Here is a 12,327-nt window from a genome sequence, read left to right on the forward strand (position 1 = left end):
CACTTACCTGATCTTACTGTTGAAGATTAACTTGCTGTTGTTTTGGGAGTAAACAGTTTTTCTTGTCTTCAGATTAGAGTTGGGGGGGAAAAAATCCAGGGACAGAATTTCATTGCGTTTGCATCATCACAGCAAAGCCAGATTTGTTAAAAAGCACAAATTCACATTTCTAGTTGGAAAAATGTCAAACCTAAGTTTTTTTTTTGAACGAGAAAATAAAGCAATTCAATTTCTTTTTTTTTCTTGAAAGGTATTGATTAGAGTACCACCACCATGCAGTATCATTAAGAGTTGCAGTGCCATTGCAATCTATATCCAACCCTGATTTAGGAAGAAGAAGAAAAATGTTCATTATCCCACAACAGGGAAATTGCAGTGTTTGCACACTGTCAAGCCTATGTTGATGATGTAGTAATAAATTAGTTTAACTGCCATCTACTATCAAATAGTTGGCACTCACTTGAATTCATTGTGTCTGTTTTAACGCTGCACCACTCTGTGGTGTTGTGTTTTGGAACAGCACCACTGCAGATCGACTCTTCCTGTTGATCTGCAGCCGAACCGTAATTTCCTTTTTCCACATTTCATCTGTGGCACTCAGCGTGGTGGCTAAACCAAACCTGTCCTGATGTTACCGAGCAGCTCCCTGAGGTTCCTGCCTGCCGCCGCTAATCTCCAGCCCGGTCTTTTCCTAAATTGCGTCTGTCCCACTTTAAAACCAAAGGATTTCACTGGTGAGCCTTCCGACCATTATTATAAGCTTTCCCACAAGTCCAATCCCCACAGCAGGCCCTCGGGCTAGCTTTTTTTTCTTTTTTCTTTCTTTAACGTGAACTGGCCATAGCCATTGCCAGCGAACCTGCTTTTCTTCCCCCCTCCGAAAAGCCACTACAGATTGGCCCTGAGCCACGTCCCACAAGGAAGCCGCAGGAAAATCCGCAACAAGGAGTCTGGCCTGGTGATTTTTACAGCAAAACTGCACAAGTTCTCCACAGCCAACACTGACAGCTACTTGATCAAAACCAGCTCTGTGTTCACTTCACTTGTAATCTTCCTCAGACTTGACTTCACAGGACCATCGTTCCTTTGCAGCTGTTCAGAGGGCTGCTCAAAGTGTTCCTGGAGGCAAACGCTGCCCGCCGCTCTCATGCCTCAAGTCGTATCCTCTGCGCTGAGACGTCCGGAGTTGCGATTCTGCCTCTTTTGTATTTCGGGTCGACGCCGTGTTAAACCACGACTCTTTCGCGGGCTGCCACACTGGGTTTGCTCACGGCTCGGCCTGCCTGATTACAAGCTGCCTGCTTTTTGAAGGCGAGGACGGCCGTGCCGAGATCGACTCTTCCCATCCATCATCCGGCCTCCTTGACAGGCCCGTCAGAATTCCCCGGCCCCCAAGTTCAAAGACTCAGTCGGCCACCAAAGCGGGGGTGCAGTGGTGAACCTTTTGGGGGCCCACTGACAGATTTTTTTTTTACCCTGAAGACCTTTTCTGTTGGAGTTCCCCTTAATGATTGTACTCTTTCTGTTTTGAGCCTCCTCAAGTCCTCTGCGGCCGTTTGATGTGGTTCCATCTTCGTGGCACCGTGCACACTTTGCCTACACTGTTTCGATGGGCACCAGCCAGTGTCAGTATGTGTTTACCGCTATAGCTTGAAGAAAGAGGTGGAAGGGAAATACTTTGCAACAGTTTTTCCAATAACAATCAATTTGCTGTTTATCTACAGGATTTATATCTGCCAGGTTTTGCAGTCTTATTTTGACAAACCACGCTGGGGGCTGGAGGGCAACTAGCTTAGCTGGTCATACTGGTATCAAACAATCTGACATGAAGCACATGGGACTCGGCTCTTTCGTGAATGTTGCCCTTTTTTCTTTTTCTGTGTCGACATTTCCGCCTCTGTCTAATAATGAAATAAGATCAAGCTTAAACTCTGCTGCATTTTTATTTATCTATTTGAATTCTCAGAGTGTTGATTGTTACTCATTCCGATCCTTCTCTGCACTCTTTGCACGGTTGATTATTACCTTGTGTGCATTAGCTTCTGCAGCATTATTGCAAAGTGTTGTTTACCTGCAGGGCTGCGGTCTCTTTAACAGGAAGTAGGAAGTTGCCTATTTACATCCTGCTCCTGTGTGAGTTTATTGGCGATGTGCTCTGTACGGCTGGTTTATGTGGTGGCATTTCGCCAAAGCAACCTCAAACGAAAGTTGCTGTCACAATACATTTCACATATATACAAGATATACGTATATGCTTCGTTAATTACATAGAAAAAGCAAATATATAAGCTACCTCTGATGACTTGTCTCTTCCTACAGTTCAGATATGTAGACTTATTTATGTTACTTGTTCCCTCTTTGGTATTAGATCAGATACACTATATAGACAAACTGTCTTGCTGGCGTAAATATAGCACTTGCACATGACCCAGATCACCCCTCAGCACTTGAACTGAAACTAGCATAAGACATATGATGACTGCACTTCCAATTAAAGTATGTCATATCTTGGTGCTGTCTTATCTTCTGTCTGCCTAAAAATGATGTGAATATTATATATGATAAAGCTGTACAACATTAGCCTCCACAGTCTAAACACTGCCCTCGAGCAGAAACGTTCTGACAGACCGAGATACAAAAACAATTGAACTTTTTTTTTTTAAATACATATTTCTTTTCACTTCCGCATGTATAGACAGACCTTTGCCTTTTCCCTCATCCTTCATGCCAGTGAAGCAGGTTTTGTGCAGATTTCGTGCCAGAAAGTCTCGTGCTCACCTTGAGATATTACTGATGACTTCACTGCAATAACATCTTGTCCTCATTATTATTGTTGCAAATGCCTCTTAGTCTGAAACGACAAAGAGTTATGGCTCATCACCCGGCTGTCTTGTGTGAAACTGATAAAATGCCTTTGTGAATTTCTTTAGCTCAAGGGAGCCTGGCTTTAAATAGCTGTTGGCTGCGGTGGTAGTGGAATTTCTTTTTACCCACAAGCTTGTTGCCACCCTAATGTGGCTGTGAAAACCAAGACAGCAAGGAGAACAGAAGGGTGATCTGTGGAATCAGGAGATACGGCTGTTGTTCAGCGCCACCTGTCAAGGTCCAAGTCGTGTGTTGTCCTTCATCCCTGAACCTAACCCAGTCAACAAAAGGTTTCGCCCCCCATGAGGTCTTGAAAGATTTTGCATACCAAAGTCTTCATGTGTGACAGCCTGGAAAAGGTTTGGTTAGGAGCTTTTGAAGTATTGAAATTCTTTGCAAACCTGCTTTCTGCTAAGTTTTAATAAAGCCGTTTTGGGCACCAACTCCCGCTTTGCCGGCGGCTCTCTCTTGCGTCACCTCCCGCGAGATCTTTAGCATGCTGACCTCTAATGTGAAGGCTCAATAAGTCATTTTCTCACACGTTCTTTTCTCGGAACAAATTGCCTCATTAGCGAGTTTGAGCTGCAGCAGTACGAGGGCACGGTGAGCCTTGCCGCTCCTTCCAGCACTGAGACTTATTGTTGGCCCCAGAGTGGAGCCCGGCCTCCACTCTTCTCCCTGCGCCCTGTCTCTTTGGCCCAGGCAGGTCTGCGAGGGAAGAGCCCTTCAGCTAATTACAGACTTGCCAATAGAGTTTCACTGTAACAAAGGGACCCATTCACGCCTGTGGCATGGTGAAAATCCCGTGCTGGCAGCGGCGATAGCATTTCTCCCAGGGGTTAGCAAAATGAAGAGACTTGACTTTGAAGCTCGCCTTCCTCTGAAGGCACTCGAGCCCTCGACACACTCTAATCCTGTGTATTTGCCTGTTTAGCAACCAAACTTTTTGGTCACACATCTGGCCGTGTCTACCTAAAAGAGCCAGTTTATCACTTTTAAAACCAGATTTTCTGAGCCATGCCCAACAGTCGTAGCGCTGGGCTAGGCGAAGCACGCCTTGACACTCCAGCTGCGCCGTCGCATTTCAAAAATTTTGAGTTCTTTCCAGCCTGTGAATGAAGCCAAATCGATGTATTTGCCAATGCGGCAAAAACCTCTTCATGGACCACATTTAGCGATTCAGCCACAGCCACATTAGTGCGACTAGCTTAGCACGAGGGGTTGCTGCGGCACTCTTATCTGCAGAGTAAACATCAAAGCCTCACCCTGGAGGTAGCGCTGCTGTTTAGCATGCACGCCCAATGCACGGGGCTGGAGTTCTGGTTCTGACATTGAGAACCAGTAATACCGGCTATAGGAGGATGTTTTTCTGCACGCAGTACCGCATGACTGTGACGCAGGGCCAGGCAGATAGATGGCTGGATGGATGGATGGATGTTTGACTTTCATGTGTGCTCAGCCATATGAGGCCAGGGTTAGACTCTCACTGTGGGGAGAAGCATGTGAGAGCAGCGAGGGTGTGTAAAGCAAAAACAGCCGTAAAGGAAGGAAGTGGGAAGATGTCGGAAAAGCGAGGGCATATAGAGGAAGAGAGGGAGGCAGAAGCGAGGGCATATAGAGGAAGAGAGGGAGGCAGAAGCGAGGGCAGATAGAGGAAGAGAGGGAGGCAGAAGCAAGGGCAGAAGGTTAATGGGGAGGGAGAGGTGGACGGTTTTTGTAGGCTGAATCCCTCACTTCCTCCTCCTTGCTTGACCCCCGCCCGCATCCTCCACTGCTCACTAACCCAAAACAATTCTCTCTCTCTCTCTCTTTCTCTCTCTCTCTCTCTCTCTCTCTCTCTCTCTCTCTCTCTCTCTCTCTCTCAGGGTGGAGGCGGGGCCACGCAGAAACGCAGGAGGCCTGAGGAAATCTCTCAGAAAACAGGCACAATATGACTGGTAGGCTGTTTTATATATATACACACACATACACACTCTTGGGCATGTACTGACTACTTGCTTGTTCATGCTCCGTGTTGACATGCTGCTTCAGTATGTGTGTGAGTAGGAGATTGTTTGACCAATTTGTAAAAATTAGGGTTAAAAAACATTTTTAAAGTGTTTTCAGCATCGCATCATCTTTGATTTTCCCCATTAGATCAAGCAACTTGTGCACCAGTGAGAACTGAGAAGCAATTGATAAAGTGCGCGGATAATAAAGTGCATGGATCTGCCCGCAGCGAGCCGCGTGGTTTGTCATCCGCTAGTGTGATGTGTCTTTCCAAGTGTCGTCCACTGAGCTTGCAACGCTCGACAACACAACTGGCCCGCAGTGAAGGCTTTTGTCCGCACCGTAAAAAGTGCCGGGGTGCCGACACGTGTGCCGTCACTCGTCACAGTCTGTTTCTGCGGCCGTGCGCCGGGAGAGTCACATTTTCTTCCGTCGCCACGGTGGCCACCATTAGCAGCGGCGTATCATCCTCCCCCTCCACCTCCCCCATCCTTTCCTCCGCCCCCTTTCCCGCACAGCTGGAGAGAATGGGGAAGTGCATAATTGAGCTTTAATCCTGCTCTAAGTCCCTGCCGGCATTAGTGAGGCAGCAGAGGGCGGATAATGCAGAGCAGCTCCGGCCGAATGAGATGGAAGAGTCCCCAGAGCTGTTTGGCCAGATGCTTGCAAAGATTTTTTCTCCCTTTTTTCTATTTTTTTCTTCTTCTAAATGAGGCACAGCTAAGAGACAAGACCAACGGAGGGGTAGCGACAGTGATGGGATGATGGGTGCGAGGTGCAAAATGATGCAATGATGAATTTAGTTGTCCTCGCTTGATTTTTATGTTTCGCCGCTTTGCTGTTGCGGAACAAGTTGTAAATATTCACTAGTCTCAGGAGTGGGAAAATTGTCTGCTAGTTTGCGTTGATGACGCACGCAGCCGCTTGTCCTGCAGCCATGACTCTGTTGAACACTGGCGGGCTGGGGGGTGGTCCTGTTTTGATTTAAATGCGCCATTGAAACAAGTCCATGTTGTTTGGTGATGGTTCGCAAATGCAAAGCAGAACCTCTGAACTGAAAAAGAAAAAAAAGTGAAAAATGTTTTGGGGTGATTTTTGGTTGGAATAGTAACGTTTTTGATGCTGAAATGATCTGTCTCGTGAAACTTTCCCACAAGGGTTCAGCCCAGGCTGCTTTCTCTGTTTCTGTTTATGTGGACGGCCTGATGTGGAGAGCGCCACCCCAGGCTAAGATAAAGACATATACATGTTTCCCTGCTGCTGGGGGGGCCATCCAATATTTAGCAGCTGCGCCAAGTAGAAAAGGCAACTCTATACAGCATGTCTGGCAGGAGGAGCCTCTTCCCCATAGGACGTAAAAGCGAAAGGTGTGCGCCGCCCGATCGTGACGGGGACCAGCTGAGAAACGTTCTCCTGTCACCACCGCTGACCTTTTGAGATGTTTCAGGGCCAAGTCAGCTGTTTCCCACTCCGAGCCAACCCTGCTGTGTGTTTAAATGCGTATTAAGAAGAAATTTGCAGTACGAATTTTTATGGAAATGTCAAAATTCCTCCAGTTTGCAATAAAGTTGCTGCACTGGCTTGTACACTTTTATTTTTGAACCTGAGTTTTATGGAAACGGGTTTGCTGCAACAAACTTTTTCCCTTTGCTTCTCCCGGTAGCCACATACTTTTTTTTTGTAGCCTCGTTAATTTGCATCAAGCCATTTTATTATTTCATTAAAAAAGAAATCTTCTGAATCTAATTCAGCAAAGTGGATTCAATAAACACTTCCTGGAGAGGCACTTGACAGACTGTGGTCTGTGTTGGTTTAAGTGGTGGATTTTCTTTTTAACAACAAAGAGATAAAACCAGCAGAGCTTGGTTCAAGGGGATGTTTTAGTAGCGCCTTTGAGTGAGGGGCTGGTCATTGGATGTGCAGTGTGGACACTGTGTCGACCTGGTCCACTGAGCTGCTCTGAGGGCTGGGTGGGGCGGCTGTCTGACTGAGGGAGGGGACCTGGTTCCCCTTCACCAGGCTGGAGGCGGCTGATTCTTAACACCTCATAAATCTCACCAGGTGCTGCTGGACCTCTTGCTGCTGCGCTGCACACACACACACACACACACACACACACACACACACATCCTGTAAATGTATGTGCAGTCACTGCAGCGTGTGTGTGTGTGTTGTGTGTGTGTGTGTGTGTGTGTGTGTGTGTGTGTGTGTGTGTGTGTGTGTGTGTGTGTGTGTGTGTGTGTGTGCGCGCATTAGTCTAGTTTATTGCAAACATGCTTACAGTGGAGTCAGAGTCAGCCGTGTCAGCAGCGGCAGTGAAATTGGAACCATCTAAGTGATGTATAAGCTGCTGTGGGTAATATATTACATTTTCCTCATCCACTGTTTTGACGTGCACTGCATGTCGCGCTCCATCAAGCCGTGTTTGAGTCGCTCCAAGAGGGTAACAAGCAAGTTTCAGTCCAAGCAAGTGTGCAGTTTTTTTTTTTGAAGGAGAAATTTTAAAGCGCATACATGCAGGTCCTGTATTGCAACATAAGTTTAAGTGTCCATATTCCATGTTCCACAAGGGCTCAAAACCTTTTCAAATCGGCAGTCATTATTTAAGCCACATTGGTCTAGTTTTTCAGCTTTTGGTTCATTTCAGCTTTGTTTGTATAGGGTGATTTTAAGAAGGTATCTGAGGACCTTTTACATGTTGAGCAGGTCTAGACCAGACTCTGAAGGCCTGTGGACTCTCAAGTCTGGAGTTGTAAAGATCTCAATATAAGGCAAATGTTTAGGAGTATCCCTCAAAAACCAAGTACAGCAGCACAGCCATCACGCACCATCAGCACCAGGCTCCACCAATGAACCAATGAGCCGCACAGCTTTCCAGCGGTCAATTATCCGACTTCTCTCCGAGCCACCGGTGCTCTTCCACTCCGACAGTCAAGTGTCACGGCTTCGCCCTCGCTCATCATCATCATCATCATCGGAGCAGCTGAGCAGCTGAACCAACAGCGACCCGGCCCTTCGCTTGTTGTCTCGTGCCTCCACACCTCCGGGCCTCCGCCTCCCTCTGAGATGGGCTCTGTTTGCAGCCCGAGAGCCAGAGAGAGCGCTGCCTGTGTGCTGCCGCCCCTGACGGCCGTTAGCCTGACGGGAGAGGGAGTGCATTAGCGCCGAGCGTCAACAATGCTGACCGCTGTTGGTTTTGGACAAAAGTGCAGGTATTTGCAGCTGTAAACGGGTCGGTTAGTTGTGCTTGAAGAGCGACTCCATTCATTTGAACTCTCACATCTGCTCACATCTTAGTCATTACCATCTCAGAAAGTTGCGTCTTTCAAAAAGAAAAGGCTAGGACTAATGTAAAACAAAGAAGTAAAACAGTAAAAGGTGTAAACATGGAATGATTTGAAAATAGAAATGAAACGATGTAAAACACTCAATTTGTTAAAAGCAATATTTATATTATTATATAATAATCAAAGGCTTCAACCTACACCTTTTCGGTCAATGCATATTGTTATAATTATTGTTTTGTTTAATGTATAATGCATGTACAATATTGAAAAACGACCGAAACAAACTCACTAAACTCACTAAACTAAACATCAAGGTCTGGCTCGCCTTGAAGAGCCGCCTGAGCGCGACGTCGCTCAGCTCTCGTGGAAAGGAAACCTGCAGCATCCAGCGGGACTTTTCTAACGAGAGCGATGAAAGACAACTGTTTTCATCCCGAGTTGGCAGAGTTTCACGTAGCAAACCTCCCCCCACACCCGCCTGTCTCTCAGCTCCAGCTGTCCACGTTGATGGCTAAATTTGAACATGTCGGGAGCCTCCGCATCAACTCTTTCTCCCAGGTTGGCAAAAAGATGAATGGAACCTACGTTTAAGGGTTAAAACCCCCCCAGGGAAGTGTCGCTTGTTTCATATGTAAATAGCCCATTTATAAGGGATTAATATAGACGGGGTGCGGCGCCAAGTATCTCTGTGAGTTGGGCGGCGTGTGTGGGATTGATGGTAATAATGGATCTCGGCGGCTGACGTCCCCTTTTTAATGGGTTGTGGACAACAACAGAGCGCAGGCGGCTCGGCGGAAGAGGATATCCCCACTTTGGCGCCCACAATGCACGCGGAGGATTGGCTTCTTTTCATTTGTAATTAGGCAAAGGCTCCAAATAGAGATTATTGAAAGTGGCCGGTGAGCCGGTGAGCGCCACCTAAACTCAACTTCTGTTCCCCCGGTCGGTTGGTCTCCTGCTGCAATGGCGATAGCAGGTCATTAATGTCCTCCATTATCCCAATGCTGCTCCACACGCAGACTGACAGATTGTAAATATTTACTTGCTGTATTTTACCCCCAAAAAGCTGTTTCCACAGCCAGATGTTTAAAAATAGCCATGAAGAAATCCTTGTTGCACCTCCAGATTCCCTCTCATGGTACCTCGCAACGTTTTTCTTGCCTGCCGTTGGCCTTGGTCCCAACCGCTGACGACATCAAAGCACATGTGGCCCGGCTGGTTTGCACGCTGTTGCCTGTCCATTGTCCTGTCAGTCAGCTCGTAAATGCCGTCGGGGGGTGCATGGGACCGGGTGTGGGGGTCAGGGAGTGCTGGACGTGGTAGCTTCGGCACAGATGAAACGTGTCGAGAGGACTTTTATCCCGCTCAGTGGGACACACTGGAAGGCAGAACTTTTTTACACCCGGCCAGGGCCCAGTTATAGGAGAGGGGCGGGTGAGGGGTTGGCTGGTTTCTGTAAGGAGCAGCTGGAAACCTGCTCCGGCTGCTCGGTCCCGTTCCGACGGACCCGCTTGGAACATTGATGCCATCCAGTTGCGGTCGTCGCTCTTGACAGATTTGTTCGATTGCTGATGTGCGTCTAGGAAAACCAGGGGTCTTGGGATAGCGCGAGCCCCTCGCCGGGCTGCCCTTAAACAGATTTGGTCATAATCAAGCGTGGCATCGATAATCCAATGATGATGTACCACTTTTATCAAGAAGTATCGACCACCGAGCCCTGAATGGCCCCCAGCGGGCCTGGCAGCGCCACACCTGTGCGTGTGTGTGCTGGTGTGTGTACTGGTGTGTGTGAGTGAGTGGCGGAATGAGAGGCTACTGAGGCACTTTGGCACTGTGCAGAATGACTGTAAGTGAAAACTGTCCAGAGTGAGTTTTCTGATATTTCAGTTATTAAAATGGATCCTTGCTCATATTTTCCAAAAGTGGATGTTTTTTTTTTTTCCTTTGGGCCTCATCCAAGGACATGGCGTGAATTACTTGTGCAAAGAGATTGTCAAACGCTGTTGCACAACACTGACCTTGTAGCCTAGTGTGGCTGCTGGAAATAGTGTTTGGGGGACCGACTCCAAATCACATCATCTTGGTGTATTACTTCAACTTTTCCATTGATTTACATGTTTATGTGTGTTTGGAAAGTTTTTTCTTTTTTCGTCAGAATGGCAGAAAAGTCTATTATTATTTTGTTATTGTTTAGTTCATTCTTATCTATTATATTGTCCAAAATGTATTCTCATATCTTACATCTGTCTTTAAATGCAATTTCTTCTGCAAAATATATGACGGAATATAGATGGAGTCGGGGCGAATGTTTTATTATTATTGGAGACCTGCGCAGAGTCATTGAACGCTACAGTTTGGGGCGGTTGACTGAATCTTTGCAGCGTCACAACTGGACTTCGACTCATTCGATTGACAATACAAATACGAGGAATCGCAGCCAAAGAGCCAGCCGGTACCGCGCTTGGCCCAAGCTGCGGGAGCTTAATGGCCGGTTTGGTGCTACACACATTGAAACACCGCACACACTCAAAGCTAACGATGTGGGTCATTAGAGCCCATCCGCAGCATGAGTCTGGCCCACAGTCTATCTGTTTGATCAGTTAATTACCTCCATTATATACACACATGCGCTCACACAAACACGCCCCTCCCTCGGGACTGTTTTCAGACCCTCCCCACCTCCTTCCTCTCCTCCTCCTCCTCCTCCTTACCATCCTCACTCTTCCAGTTCTCTGCTCGGATCCGTCGCCATTCTGCCTTGGCAGCTTTGTGACTTATTGAATATTAAAGAAAAAAAACAATAAGGAAAGCCTGGACACTAAAGGTAGTGGCCTTGAGAGTGGTTAAATCCTTATCGGTTTTGCAAAGTCTGACACGGCGCGGGGCTGCATTCACATGCGCGACGTTTAGACAATCGGGCCTTAAATCCTGCAGCGCCAACCGTCTGACCTTGATCGCCTTGTCGCCCGCTGAATCTTAACGAGCGAAGGGCGGCGCCGCAGTTAGTCACCGCGTCTTGTAATTGCGTTAGCGCCGCAGCGGCGTTCGGGGGACAAGCGGTGGCTTGTGCACCCCCTGCAGGCTGGAAGACGTACAGCAGCAGATCCCTCGGAAGGGTGACGATCTCATTGCTTGCTTCCCTGACTGTTGTTCCTGTGTGCGTGTGTGGAAACACCTGTGGCGCAAAAATGTTTGCGCAGATATTACTGTTGCCGAGATCAAAGAGCCGCAGTTTGGTTGTATTTGCAGATGAGCGTGTGACCCAGTAGGAGACGCACGTCAAACACGGTGCTGTTCTAAAGTAAACCTCAAGTTCTCCAGTTTGTCTTTCGCACTGGCCGCCACCACAACTTTCCCAACTGCCGCTGGCGCGCCAACGTACTGCCTCATTGTACACATGAACTCCTCGCCTTGCAGGGCTCGCTTCCTGGTGTGTTAACGCACATTTTCAGTATAATCATAGAAAAGTATTCCCACTGCAGTGGTGGCAGTAAAGACACACATGCACATTTCCTTTATTCTCCATTTTTAAAAACTTTGGTTCAGATATTGCATTATAGCCTATTGGAAACCCAGCTCCTGCCCCTCCCCCGCTGCCTTCCCTCCACCTCTTCAATGTGTTCTCATTCCTCCCGCCCCCTTTTCCCTTCATTTCTCCTCCAGAGAAAGACGAGACATGTTTTCCTCTCGCTTAATTACCATAAATCAAAGGTGACCCTGCCTGTGTGTGTGAGTCTCTCCACCGTGGTACCACCCATATGTCCTGCCACACTCTGGGGACACGCTTTACCAAGTCCGCAGCAGTTTGGAGGGAGGAGGGGTTTTGGGGTGGAGGGTCATTACCTGCTCCCAGGTCTACAGATCCGCTTGGCCCATTACAGCTTTAACCTTAGCAACTTTAACCTGCATCCAATAGGTGAACGAGGGGAAGGAGACAAAACGCGCTGAATAATTAAACGGCCTGGTTGGATGTTATGCCCCGAGCAGTGTGGGATTTAGTTTAGCGTTCTTCAATGCTCTCACTTTTACAATGTTTTCTTGGATTGAACCCCATGTTTAGCACATTTACGCTCATCGTCCAGAAACCGCAGGGCGGGAATTCCCCAACTGTGGGCCTCGAGTTTATTTCCCAGCTGCTATTAAACGGAGAGTTCAGCCAGATCTAATGCCCTCATCGGCCAATGTC

General features: G+C 47.6%; 1 protein-coding gene across 5 annotated transcripts in view; it reads left to right on the forward strand.

Annotated features, from left to right (window-relative positions):
• The window catches only part of LOC142893914 (thyroid hormone receptor alpha-B), a 111,004-nt gene that overhangs the window by 45,240 nt on the left and 53,437 nt on the right, over positions 1-12,327 (forward strand). For 4 of the 5 annotated variants that reach the window (XM_076034892.1, XM_076034893.1, XM_076034895.1 and 1 more), the window contains exon 3: positions 4,731-4,802. The exons of the other annotated variant lie outside the window; for it this stretch is intronic. The gene's annotated coding sequence lies outside the window, so the exon portion shown is untranslated. The remainder of the gene's footprint in view (positions 1-4,730; positions 4,803-12,327) is intronic. 5 annotated transcript variants of the gene reach the window in all.

Source organism: Nelusetta ayraudi, unplaced genomic scaffold, assembly GCF_046127955.1.
Source record: "Nelusetta ayraudi isolate G7.1 ecotype Tasmania unplaced genomic scaffold, CSIRO-AGI_Nayr_v1 ptg000042l, whole genome shotgun sequence".
NCBI classification, from domain to species: Eukaryota; Metazoa; Chordata; class Actinopteri; order Tetraodontiformes; family Monacanthidae; genus Nelusetta; species Nelusetta ayraudi.